The 13494-nt window shown below is 32.6% G+C and overlaps 1 long non-coding RNA gene across 1 annotated transcript; it reads left to right on the forward strand.

The window, feature by feature from the left end:
- Window positions 1-7929: 7929 nt before the first annotated feature.
- LOC117687933 (uncharacterized) lies at window positions 7930-11916 on the forward strand. The gene is made up of 4 exons (XR_010708809.1): window positions 7930-8385; window positions 9582-9833; window positions 11379-11516; window positions 11755-11916. It is a non-coding gene; the product is annotated as an uncharacterized lncRNA (long non-coding RNA).
- Window positions 11917-13494: the final 1578 nt, after the last annotated feature.

The following is a 13494-nucleotide window of genomic DNA, read 5'->3' on the forward strand; positions in this document are numbered from 1 at the left end:
AAATATGTTGCTTCCCGGTACATATTTAATCGTGTTAAATATATCTATTTCAATTTTTGATGGCGATCATGACACCTTGAAAAATAAAGATGCATTAAAGGAGCTAAATTGTACAAAATAACATCCTTCTATGTAACGATCTAATCGACAATAAAAGCGATTTCGATACTGAAACGACAGAAAAATGTGATTTAGATCTCACCGTGGTTGGTCACTTTTTTGTAAACAAGAACTTTGTGGTTATTCTTACTGAGCGATGTTATTTACACCGTAAAACCCTACGGCTTTTTGAATCATTCAGCTTTACTTCTGTGTTTTAAAACATTTTGATTATATCGTAGAACTGTTGAGGAAAAACCTTGCCTGATAACATTTAAGGAGAATAATATAAAATATCTAGATTATTTAGAAAGCTTATTTTATTTTTGAGTATGCACGATAGGAATGTTAACTGAAAGTTGCTGAAAGGGACTGAATGACACAGCTATTGCATTCAGTCCCCTTAATAGTTACTATTTGGTCACATTTTAGTCAACTGAATGGCATAATATCATTCTGTATTGTTTGTGTTTTTATCATTGTTTACAGGGTTTCCATCGCTGTTACATTACGCCAATACGTGTTTATGATTTATTCCAATAAACATTTCAAGGTTGTTAAGCTATATATACCTGATTATATTATATAGTATCACTATATTATAGTGAGAAAAGTTATCTTATGAAAGCCAAAGGAAAATATCAATCGATTTAGTAACAAAACGTATACAACACTACTTTTGACACTAACGTACTGAAAATATCATTTGTCCAATTCACATCGTGTGACACATCTTGAATTTTCCCACTGACATGGTCAAGAATTAGAAAATTTCGCAGCACATATTGAACCACTGCTACGAAAATTGCTTAATTTTCGGTTGTTTATTTTCGTCACTAGTTAATTAACACGTCAATTTTGCAAACAGAACATTCTAAAAAAAATAGCTAAAAATATTGAACAATTAGTTTTTTGGTAGCTGATTATTTTTTTTACTTCAAATTTTGTTCTCTCGTTCTCTATCGTTAAAGCTGACATGAATTTATAAATACGCATTATTTCTCTTTTATCTCCGATTGCCGCAATATTAGTTGTCGATTTCTATTGTTCTGTTTATCCATACACCCCCTACATAAGGCCGAGAGGACTATTCATGCTTCACCGCATTCAGGAATTCCATACACCCGAACACGTTACCTTGAACGAAATGACACATAGACAAGCGTTTTGAAGAAAAATAATAAGACAACCACTGCACTGGCAAGATATATCCAATAAACGCCGAAACAGGACAGACTGAAATCCAGGCGCAGATACTTACAAAATAAATTCCTCGATTATTGTGGACCGTATTCCTGTGTATGTTATAACATCGCACATGCGTAAACTACACACTGTGGCAGATCGAGCAATGTCAATGATCCCATGGATTTTAGAAACGGAGCGTTTTTTGCAGGAATAGATGTTATGTTGTTACTTTCTTGGATTTACTATCATTTGACTATTGTGTTGGATGTAGTGCCGCTGGGGTTTTCAAAAAGATGCAGACGTTATGTACTCTGTATGAACGACACACGTGTTCGATGTGCATGCGAAGTAAGGCAGCACTGTCAGTGCAAAAATAATATGGATACCTGCGAAATCCTTTCAAAGAATAAATATTTTTTTGTATTTCATTGATTGTTGTTTCCGTTATTCTTTTATTACAAACATTTTACTACAATGATATGATTATGCATTTAGAAGTCCGTGCAACCTGAATGCCTTGATCGGAAAGCAACGGACCGTAACTTTCACAACCGGTTTATATACCCCAGTGGCAGTAGAGGAGCGATCGAAAGTAATATGGCGACCAAATGCTTTTATGAATTCATGTCAGCTTTAACGTTCCTCTGAACACAATTTCATAATTTATCAGGCTATTTCTTCTTAATCATACATATATTATATACACCCATTAAGTATTTACCCGTCACTTACTTTAAAATTTTGTTTGCAACTCATAAATCTAAAACCATATGTCTAGAATTGATTTTACATTTATCAACTCATTAGTCTGGCTAACATCAAACTTAGATTAAAAGTCGTGGTAGTAAAATTTTATTAATATAAAAAAATATTCGCCAATCCTTCTACATGTATGTCACGTTCTAATGGACAATAGATACAATTTCGATATTCTACATCAATTATAAATAATTAAGGAAGCGTTCAAACAGGTATAAGTATATTAAAACATGTTTCTGCAGTGCTCGTTACTCTCATATAAATCAACAGGAAACACTTAACAAAGAATATAATTGAGTTAAGTCTCCCTCTGTTAAGTGTCATGTAAATTATCATCGATTAAACGGAACATGTAACTAGAGCAGAGCTCGTGGCAAAGCCACGAGTAGGTCTTCCGTTGTTGCTGCGGGTTGAAAATATATGTGATATGGTGTCAAACGACTATAATGACTAAACTTTCAGTTCTGCTTTTGTTATAAAAACGTGTTGTGATTGAAAGCCTGTATATAAAACATGTTTTGAAAAGAAAGGAAGAAAATGCTGTATGAAAACTATTTGTCGAACACAGTTTGTGTAATCATTTCAAAAATTCTTTAAAAAATGAGACATCATGTTAAATGGCGAGTTAAATTTTCAAAGGGTAGCAAGCATTGTTATAAACAGTATGTACCCATGACTCATGTCAGGAATTGTATTTTTCTTTTAAAACCGAACACGCCTACAAAACACGAAACCTTTTCTCTAAGATAACTCCTTTATTCAAATCTTTCTAAATTTTTGAAGACTATATGCAAGTTTAGAATTGTTACGTGCGGACAAACTTTAGTAATTAGTCAAAATTAATGGCATCTCTGAACTTTTCTATAGGGAAATGTGTGTCGTCTGATATCATTTAATGATACGAGTAAACTTGGACATTCAAAATAATAAATAATCAGCTAAAAAAAAAAGATCAGCGGGAGAATTTATGCAAAAGCGAGCATCTAAATTTTACACCAGATGGTTCTGTTTCATAAAGACACCGCTATGTAACGTAATGTAATTAAATAACCTTATTTACAGAATGAATAGCACCTCTCTCGACGATGTAATGATATGCAAAATCCTTATTTTTATGTCAGTGGGTTGATTTATAAAATTGAAAAAAAACTTCAATTGCGCTTGCGTAAATTGGAATTCTGGGAAGGAATTAGACAGTCCGTGTTAGAGAAATTCGAAGAAGTTATGAAACTGGTCAGTTTCTAGATCAAACTGCGCATTGATGTATTAAAAAACTATTATGTGTATCGTCTTGTAGCCACGGTCCGGAATCCGTATGTGCAGTCATACATTGTATGTATATCGATACACCTTTACCTCCTCACCTACATCCATACAAATGAGGGTGCAACCTTCATATACACATGCATAGTATTATAGTTCTGGAAACTATTTATCTTGTATTTTAATATATTGGGTATTCATTGTTCACCTAAAATTATTATTCCACTGGCTGTAGCTAACCTTGTAAGTAAATTAAGTTGCATTACAACCTCATAATACACAACTTCAATTAATTTTTTTTATCAATTTTCATACAATTAGCAATAAATAAAATCCCCAATAACGCACTTAAGTGTAACTTTGAGAAGCGCATATATTTTTTGGAGGCAGATATGTCGCTATATTATAGTCTGCAAGTCAAGTGAACAATTATGGTCTTTCAAAGAAATAAGAAATCTGTCGACACTTGCAGTACTTTGATGATTTCGATGGCGATCGACTGCATTGCATAATGTAGTCGTATTTTTTAAAGAACAAAATTTCCTTTGACTTCCAACTTTCAATTATAATATATTATGAATTATTCTGTTGATAACTATAGAAGTTAAGTCTGTTTAACGGGTTAATTTATTAGCCACACTCTCAGGTAACGATTCCACATCTTTAATGTAAAGATGATTGACTTCGAATAATAGTCTTATTGTTAATAAAAGCACCTTCCAACTGTTACTCAATTACATATGTTTTGAGTTGTGTGTGCTAAAGCGACACAAGATTTAAGGTCGCACGTGGCGATTGAATTAACACAGACTGACAGAATAAACAATCGGGTGGGAAAGTGAAACACGTTGAATAGAAAATGTTACACATAAGAAGAAGTCACCAAAAATGATTTTCGACAGATCTGGATATCTTTTCGCCAATTTAAAAAAAATCCAGCGCGAGCACTTGTTAGCGGGGCGGGAGGAGGGGGTGGGGACGCAGCAATGAATTCGCTTCCACACTCAAACGAACAACCATGTATTAGAAAAACTACAGAGTGATTGATATGGGACCGATAGAATCTAATCTTCAGTTGTTTAAAACTCATGTGAATATTCTTTCAAATAATCATTAAATGCCTCAATTCAGGACAATTCAGGACATTCTTTTATCGTGCTAGCACCTACCGCAAACATGTAACATGGCACTTTGATTATAATTTGAGTTGATTTTTAAACTACCTTGTACGCTATAGTATAACTAAATCAATGCTCAATCAGCTGTACAAGCAAAATAAATTTATCTTTTCATCTTAATCCTATATAATAGTTGAAAACATAATAAGTATAGTTCTGTCCGTGCAAAATATGAAACATGAACGCGTAATAAGGTACATGTAGAAGAACACGAGCCGACTGCGGATCACTTGTCCACTCGCGCTATACATGTATCTCCTCGGCCATGTGCGAGGGATGATCATCATTTAATATTGGGGTAGGGGGGAGGGTTAATTTTTTTTAGATATACAAACCAGCCATTAATTAATGTCTGACAATGTTTCCGATTTGGAGTAAAATCGTTCATTAATTTTCATTTTCACTCAAATGTTTAATTAAATAAATACAAGATGGACAAACTTTTATAACATAACATTAAAACAGTTCTTGTATTTACGGCTATATAAACTCAATCACATTCTTCTTCATCTAAGTGTGCGTCGCGGTGTGCGAATCTTGTGTATTAGATAACCGCTTACCGCTAGGTAGTGCAGCCGTGGCTCATCTCCTCGGCCGTTGACGAAGGATAGATTACGTAAAGGTTCAACGCACAGACACGCACAGCTCAGAACCCAGGACGATTTGAAAAGTTTGCAGTATAATGACCATATTCTATCAAATAAAAGTTCTTTATTTTAAACTTAAAACCAACAATTGATCTATGTCTAATATTGCTTTAGATTGAGAATGACATTGCTTTTATTAATTAACTGAACAATTTCTTAATTGACACCGAATCGTTTAGTCGATAAACTTTTATGTGTAATCAAAACTAAAACAATTCTTGAGTTGGCGGCTAAATAAACTCGTATATGAGAGACGCAACTCTCGTGTATTAGATATCCGCTGACCGCTAGGTAGCCCAGCCGCGACCATGGTGACCGATTTTCTCGGCCGCGGGCGAGGGAGAGTTTCGTTAACTTGGCCAAATTGCCGCGAGTACTGGTCAACACGTATTACTTTTTCCCTCATATTATGCAATACCCGAACACAAAAACAGTTTTATGAGATCAATAAAGTCACAAACAACATTTTTTGCAGCGACGCCCATATCGAAAATATTACCGTTTTAGAGTTATGAAGCAAAGACTTTAAAGGGATCTAGACCCCTCATTTTGGGGCTAGCCCCTTTGTTATGGTATCAAATGAAAGCTCTTAATATTCTGCACAACTTTTGTTCTATATGTGTCTAGAAAAAATTTACAACTAAAAAGTTATTGAGGAAAGATATAAGCAAAATTTAACATTTTTTGAAACATTAATTTCGATGTAATTTTTTAAGAAGTATACGTGGGTTAATCAAACATGTAAAACTAGGAGGACAACGTTCAAGATGTCTACATTAAGGATTTGTAAATTAAAACTACTTGCTACGGATCAACTCGGAGCCTTTGCAGGTACACGAGACCCACTAAAAAAATATTCAAAGGGGAATAACTCAAAACCGGAAGTAGCGATTTCAAATTTTTTTGTGCTATAGTAAGCTATTGTCATTGCCAATAAACCCTGAAAATTTGAATAAAATCTAATCACAAACAAGCGAGATATTACAGTTTAAAGAAACGTCTAGAAGAAAAAGAAGAAGAAAAATAATAATGAAGAATTTCCAACAGAATCAGTACAAGGTCTTCCGTTGGAAACGGAAGACCTTAATAACAACACCATTTCTATTCGTCGGCGACTAACAAATGCATAACCTATTATTATGCCTGAATGGATTTATAGCGGTGAGTTATAACCGTGCTTTGCAACCAAAATATTTTTTTTTCAAACTTTAAGGTACTTGTGAATAAACTACAAGTTTGAGTCTCCCTAAAATGTATAAGCTGTGGTTCCTTTTGCACTTCAATTTAAATTGCTTGGCGAAATCATACGGTAAGACTATTTTAATACACTTTTGTTTACTCCTTTTGTTAAAATAAAGTAAGAAACTACTTATCATTTTAAAAGTTTGAAAAATAACCCTGAAACATATTTGAAAACCAACTTTTAATTTTGATACGTTACATATATCCAAAGATGACATTATAATTTGTAAACTACTGTAGAGTCAATTTTGCTGCATAATCAAAAGATGCCGTGGAAAAAGTTTGTATATTTTACAAGCAAAACTATTTCTTTTCTTGAGTAAATTCCATTTGGTTCAAACCTTGAACGAATTGTTTTTTCTAATATGAATAAAAAAATAATTGTTGTATTTACATTACTTGCTTCTCCTTAACTATAACGAAAATAACAAAAATGTATAAACACCTCACCAACGTTTATTTAATCTGTTCAGATTTTTTTCTCTGCATGTCTTCGTTTTTATTTTGATATTACATATGCGCAATAGTTTATTGTCTCTGAACTTCAGTTAACTCAAATTGATAGTAAAGGTTTTTAGAAATGTTGTGTTTCCAAAGGACTGGGAAAACCAAAAAATACAATCGTGTGTTGTGTTCTTATAGGATCAGGATATGCCGAATAAAATAGTTTAAAATGGATACCCTTTTCATAATTAATTTAATACCTGCACTAATTTTTCTCTAAACACGAATCTTCATTTAAAATATTGACAATAAAAAAGAATTTGAAGGAAGTTAACATACGGACATCAGCTCATTATAAACTGTCTATCCTATCACAATTTCTATATTTTCTTTCATTTTTGACAAGCTGATTTATCAATTAATAAAAAAAAAAGAGGGAAACTTGATATATTTTATGAACATTGCAATGATATGTGAGAAGTGAGTTTCCTTGTAGTTTCAAAAGGATATCGATATATTAACTTTCTATGAAAATGTAATTCATTAAATAAAGACTTTAACAGATATGGACACGTTTGAAACATGCATTGCAGAAGCTGATATGACAAATGTCACGTTCACAAATCGAATAACGACATTTTTTTTTAAATTGAAAATACAAAATTGTATTCAAAACAATGAAAAATGCAGGTCAACTGTGTTTTCACAAATCGTGTACTTGTCAAATTAGAATTTTGAGGGCTGATTAAACGACTGTTTCACAATTTTAAAAAAAATCATATAACAGTCATTTAAGTTAAAATAAGTCTAACAAACTATGTTTTGTTTTGTTAATAAATGAATGTTGGTTATTTTATCAGACTGTTGGGCTTAGTTTAATTAAAACTGCATACAAGTGTGTATAAATTCATAAGTCGTCGTTAATTATCTCGCATCTCATTTTAACATGTTTTTGTAATATGAATCGCAACGCTGATTACAACTGCAATATAATATTGTCACAAATATGTTTTTTTTTTTGTTATGGCGGTTTATTTTTAGCAACTTTATTATTTTTTATTTGAAATCAGGATGATTTATTTTTACTATATCAACAATAGACACAACATTTAAGTGTTTGGTTCGTATTTAGTCGCTTATGGGAAAAATTATGGGAAAATTATGGGAAAAATTATTCCAGAAGGTTAAGCAGTATCTTTTAAGAGAGAATTGCAATTGTCAGCATTTGGTTAATTCCGTTTGGACCGTCTATTATTCAGGTACGTTTTGATTTTTAAGATATCGATCACTTAGTTTTCATTTTTGATACTTTCTTCTCTAACTTTGTTAATTTTCAGTAAACGTCGCATACAATAGACCAGCGTGGCACCGGTATCCATTTTTTAATGGACTATGGGGAGCGGAGCATGCTGTGGACGGACTGTATTCAAATTTGTCTTCTATTGGAGGACAATGTGTGATATCAGCCAATTATAGATCAACAGCAGAATGGCGGGTAGATCTGGGAGAAGTACTCAGTATACATCACATCTTTATACAGTACAGGACGGATAATATTGTATGGGGTAACAAACGTTCTAATACCAGAAAGATCAAGCATTTTAAATATCACCCACATCAGCTCATGAGATTTAGGAATGATAATTTCTAATGCACAAACATTTACAAATAATTTACAAAAAATCCGGACAATATATGTCTTGTAGAAATGGTCGGTTACTGAACTGAAGAAATATTCAATGAGATAATGTTTTTGTGATTTTTTTTTCAAGATCTCAATAACAAGCTACTTTTGATGTAGTTATATATTGCATGGTATCGGTAGCAAAGAACCACTTTACGCGTCCTTGTGCAGCATTACATCAATATATAAATGTTTGTGCATTAGATATGACCAACAGTAAGTTCACTGATGCTATTTCTATTTAAATCAGCCCACAATTGCACCCAAATTTTTTAACAATGTGCATACAATTCCTCCATATTACTTTAGATTTATTTACTTAGAATTGCTTATAAGTCAAAAATAACATGGATATCCACTGCATAATAATGAAAAGAAATCAGTTTCTCTCTTATTTGATCGAAAGATCAATCATAAGCTAGATCTTGCACACTGTCAAATAATTTTAATTGATGTAGCCTATTTGTAGTAGACAGTTTATTAAATCAAAGTACTGATAGGACTGAAAAGCGCTAACCTAGCTTGGTTCTAAAGAAAATTTACTTTGTATGAGCTTAGTTAGAAAGAATCGATTTGATTTTTCTATATTTCAGCTTCTGTGTAGGCACTATAGCACTATATTTCCTCATCACTGCGTGACAGCCCCTGCAATGATGTTCGTAAGCCCCGCACCTTAGATTCACAATAACCCGAACTTTATATTCGCAATAGCCCGTGCAACTATGTGCGTAAACCCCTGAAACTGGTTCCCTAACGACTTTAAATGATGCATATTTCTGCTCATAGGGGGCGGTTATTTGATGCACCGAAAGTAGAAGTCTAACGCCAGTAAAGCGCTTAGCTATGGTTAGCGCTTTAAAAATGAAGTGTGACATATACTTACCATATATTTAAAAAAGTTACAAGCTTAACAACCAATTTGTAATTCTGGCCCTGGGGCCATAAAACTTAGACGAGCTCACTTTTGATCTAAATCTCACTTTTCCACTATATGTTCCTTTTGTAAAAGTGAGACTTAGATCAAAAGTAAGCTCGTCTAAGTTTTATGACCCCAGGGCCTGATCTTAATTAAATTAGACTTGCAGAATGGGTACACCTGCAGATTTTTAGGATTTTCGGTGTATATATCGAACACCACCAACAAAGAGGACGGGAAACTATGTTTTAAGGACACAAACTATACGAGGGCCACAATACCTAATCCTACAAACATCACGTGTATCACACATGGAAGATACGTTATCTACCACAACAACAGAATCCACCCTCCGTATCCTGCTGGGTATTCCCGTTTCGCTTTCAATGAGCTCTGTGAATTGGAAGTGTATGGTGAGTAATTGAAATTGATAGTGAGAGTGTTGTGGATGATTGTATGATTGGTATGTTGGTTTTGGGACCTTTTCTGAAAATGTTGAGAAAAAAATAAAAAAATGATAATGAAACTTTTCAATTACTGAGAATTCAATCTAAAATTGTTGTGTTAAAGTGGTGCTTTCTTTTAATAATTTTAGTTAGAACTAGTCAGTAATACGATATTATAGAATATAGTGAGTATTCTTGATTGAAAGAATTATAAAAGGACTGCGCTAATTAAGTTATATTTTGGTATTGTTATAATGGATGAAATAAGATACAGATTCAGAATTTTATATCAATCCAAGTTAAAAAACGAAATATGTAACTATTACGTTTGATGAAACGTTTTGATTAATTTATTTGTTGAATTGATTTATCGAAAAATTGGTTCAATAGACCAATCTGGTTTTAAGAATAAAGTTACCAACAGTATATATTTTTTCATTGGTTTCTTTTTTCAGTTGTCTTTTATTACAAATATAAGTAAATTAGTTAATATTAGATGTTAGGTTCAATAGTTTTATTCCGTAGAATATTTGCAGTATTTAAATACCTAAGGGTTTAAAAGTATAAATCTTTTACACAAATATCCCTTTCGCTTAAAAATAATTTTAAAAAATATCATCACCATGATTTTAAAATGAACCAATCTGTAATTTAGTTACAGTAAATTTTTATCCGAAAAGTCACATTGAAATATGTTCCAATGAGAATGCATCGTAAAGGTAACTAGATGTACCAAAAAACAGTCGTAATATAAGTTTTGATACCCAACTGTTTGAAGTGCTTGTATACCAGTCTGGTAAGTTAGGTCAGTTGCTGTTTGATTACTTACAGTATCCAAAATCCATGTAAATATGTGACTGCCATTGGGGCAAAACCCTGTCTTATGGAATCATGAATTAGTTTTATATTAATCTACACTTGTCAAGGATGTTTTTGAAGAGGTCGCGTTTGTTATGGCCTGTTGGTTTTAAGAGAAAGGATATTAAAGATCTTTCTTTATACATTTCGAATTATGCTCATTATTTGCTGATATCATTAAGCTTTACTTGAAAAAAAAAAATGCTTGAAATGTTATTGACTTAGAAAAATAGCTTCTTGCTATACTTATATATGATCAAAATTAAAGATGTATTCTTTGGTTGGTTGTTTTGATCTTGACGTTTGAAGTTGATATTGTTCTATGGACGTGAAAAAAATATTTATTTCACTAATGTAGCATGACACGTTCACATTTTACACTCGTTTCGATCGTTTGACATACACTAATTAGCAATTCATATTGAGTAATTTTGTATGTTTAGATTTAATAGATTCAGCTGAAATGTTGTTGCTATACATAAAGTCGTTTAGCACATTTTCTGCAAAGTGCAATGTGTAACCATTCACCAGCAGCCAATTTCTACAGGCTAAGGCATATCATTTACAAGAAGCGTGGTTTTTTTCATAAGTATTTTACACCACTTAGTTTTTTAGGCTTGTGCTGTTTTTGAAGTATTTGAATTGGATTATCAGGATGTCCCACCCGAGGATATTTCGGAGAAGACTGTTATCAACGTTGTCCACACAACTGTCAGGAAGGTCACTGTCACATTGTGGATGGAACGTGTCTCGGTTGTGTTGCTGGTTACATAGGTCCAACTTGTAACGAACGTAATTTTTTCGTTCATGGTTAAGAATTATTTCAAAATATCAAATCTACTTTCTCTATGTAATCAATAGACGATTTAATAGTAAATTGGATTTGCTTTGAAATATTTGAAATTCGTATCATTAGCTTTTTTACTCAGCGGTATAATTTCTCAAGATTTCTTTTATTAAAATAAATCTATAATTATGTATAATATATAAAAAATCTATAAAATGTATAATTAATTTTCTCAACTCCAAGAGTGCAGTAGCAAAACATATGGTCCGGAGTGTCAGCAGAATTGCGGAAGCTGTAAAAATAGTGAACAGTGTCATCACGTTCACGGACGTTGTCCGAATGGTTGTGACAGAGGATGGCAAGGTGCCAAGTGTGCATACAGTACGTGACATCAATACCAAATGCTATGAACTTATAACATCAACATCTTATAGGTGTTAAACGTGTTTACACATCCTTTTACATATGTATTTCCTATAATGTTACAATAAGTTTTTATTTCATGTTCGAACTCTATGTTTCACATAAACAAAATGTCCAGTTGCCGCATCCCTACAACAAAATGCCCAGTTGCCGCATCCCTCCACAGTTCTTGTATCCCTCTTTGATTTTAATTCTACTTAGATATTGTAATACAATTCATAAATGAATTGTATCCTAGGTTCGAAGAGATGCATCAACTGACCAGCCCTGTTAACCATAGCATCAACGTATCAACAAATAACAAAATATGACATTGAATAATGATTAAATGTGAAAGGTTGGTTATTAAGACTTGTATCCAAGGTACATCAATAAGCAATTTTAGTTTATCCTAGGGCTCTAAATACCAAAGAAATGCATTTAAAAAAATCAAAACTGAAAAGCTAAAACATGTTTAGAATATGTCATTGTGGTTAAGTCAGTTCATCTTCAGAACCTATGGCAAAATTTTATGATCTGAGCCATAAAAGTGGGCTAAATTTTATCAAAATTGTATATGTCATTTAACGGCATTAAATATACGCAGTGAAATATATATTTCCTAGGTTGAGCACTGAACCTATCATTGGATTTCATTACTGGTCAGGGGTGGGAGTTGAACAATTTTGAATTAACACTATATGAAGGTGCTTGCATAACACCGTTACAAATTAAAACATTGTGGAGAAGAGTTTTGAATATCCCCCAAATATTTCTATGTTTGTTTCTTTAGCTCCATTAGTCCTTCGTCCTGGTTTAGGAAATGTACAAAATTTATTATACAGAGAAGAATTTATGTAAAAGTAATCATTTTATGTGCAGTGAATTTTGTAGGAAAAAAATAAAGATACACTTCTTTATTTTTCTTTCCTAATCCCCGATATGATTCTGTATACCAAATTTTGGAAGATTTAGTCTTGTGGTTGGAAAAGTTTACAAAAATAGACGGACTGACCGTTAAAAACAGACGGACGGACAGCCGGATGGAAGACGGTAAACATGTTATTAGAAAGTTTACCTTAGACTATCAGTTCAGATGAACTTTACTTAAAAAATTAACATTTTTCTGGCCACAAATGCCAAAAAAGGACTACTCTTACTTTATCAATATCTTGTTTTATATATTTCGAAGCCATACATTCAATTTAATCGGTGGATAATAGAAGAATAATATGATTTAAGGAATAATGAATAATTCTTTGAGTATTATGAGGTGATAGTTTTGGTCGGGGCGTGATCAAATCCAATAAAGCCCGGATGGCTTTATGATAGATTTGATCAAGCCCCAACCGAAGTTATCATCTCATAATATTCAAAGAATGATTCCTTAATACTTACATTTATATAATTATAAGCCATCGTACGATTAAATATTTAAATATAAATAAGCAAATCCCTCTGGCGCCTTATTCTGGCGTCATTTGAAGTTATGGGTTATATAGTACAAAATCGATACATAGTGTTATATCAGGCAAAGACTGGGAAATGTAAATATCTTAATTTGATTTTGATTTTGGTTTT

The sequence above is a fragment of the Magallana gigas genome, chromosome 1, assembly GCF_963853765.1.
Source record: "Magallana gigas chromosome 1, xbMagGiga1.1, whole genome shotgun sequence".
NCBI lineage: Eukaryota > Metazoa > Mollusca > Bivalvia > Ostreida > Ostreidae > Magallana > Magallana gigas.